This window comes from Etheostoma cragini, chromosome 16 (genome assembly GCF_013103735.1).
Source record: "Etheostoma cragini isolate CJK2018 chromosome 16, CSU_Ecrag_1.0, whole genome shotgun sequence".
In the NCBI taxonomy this organism is placed as follows: Eukaryota; Metazoa; Chordata; class Actinopteri; order Perciformes; family Percidae; genus Etheostoma; species Etheostoma cragini.
In genome coordinates this window covers 22,099,285-22,100,522 of record NC_048422.1, presented here as the reverse complement: position 1 = coordinate 22,100,522, position 1,238 = coordinate 22,099,285, and positions in this window count along the sequence as shown.

Genomic DNA, 1,238 nt, shown 5'->3' with positions numbered 1-1,238 from the left:
GGGGGGGGGCAAGTTGGAGGCTGGGGTGTGGCGGGCAAAGCAGAGAAATTAAGGGGCAAGATTCCAGATGACCCCATCTGAGCTCTCATTTTTTCAAAGTCAGATCAGGATACCCAGGGCTCGGTTTACACATGTCAACATTTCTAGCCACTGGGGGACCATAGGCAGGATGGGGGAACTCCTATTATTGTTTAAAAAAAAAAAACATAAAGTGAGTTTTTCATGCCATGGGACCTTTTTTAAGTCAATGATTACACCTGTGTTTTGACAAGTCAAAATGTCTGTCCTGAAAGCGCTATATCGGGACAGATCCCTTGGCCTCTCTCTGTCTCTCTCCATGGTGCTGAACTGTTTCAAAAATATTCTTCTAATTAAACAATTCCAAATCCTACAACGCCTCACATTTTGAAGAGATTGTGAAGATTATTGTAGCCAAGCACTGCTTGGATAATAAACAGCTGCTCTGTTCCATTTTAAGTATTTTGAGAAGCCGTGCATAACAATAATAGACCCTGCTGGCCAAAATCAATTCATTGTACGTTTTTTTTTTTTTTTTTTTTGGCTGTGTCATGTCCCAATGTCTAGTGTGAGAAAGCCCTATTGAAGAAAACTAGCGGAGTCAGCCAGAAAAACAATGCTCTGTAACAATATGCAGCAATCTATACTGTTGCATGAATATTAAAGGAAGAGTCAAGCCACTTTGAAATATGCTTATTCACCGTTTTATAGCTAGACAGATAGCTTTATTTATTCCTGCAGCAATCTTAAAGCGTCTTCGCAGCCACGTACCTTGAATACAATTACATACATAAAACACTACTGTTAATATAGTCCAATACAAATGCACTTAAAAAAGAGGGATGCAAATTCAACAACAGCAGGAATGTATTGCACGTATGATAAAAAGAGCAGGTGCAGAGGGGACATAAGGCAAATATGTTGATATGATTGCAAATAAATATTACCTATAGTATATTAATATGTGCTTGTGAAGTGTTGAGTTTGTGGAGACTATTTGTGTAATGTTGGTCATCTAATGGGGCAAATGAGTTCTAAAGTTTGCTGGCTGCAGGCAGGGATGATTCTTTTAAACATTCTGTGGCTGGAGGGGCCTTTAAAATTGTCCAGTTTTTGTGGAGGGGGGGGAGGGTCATGATCAACAATTGCCAGCAGATTTGCCTGCAATCTGTCTCCGACCACCTCCTCCACAGAAGCAAGCTTGGCCCCAACTACAGACT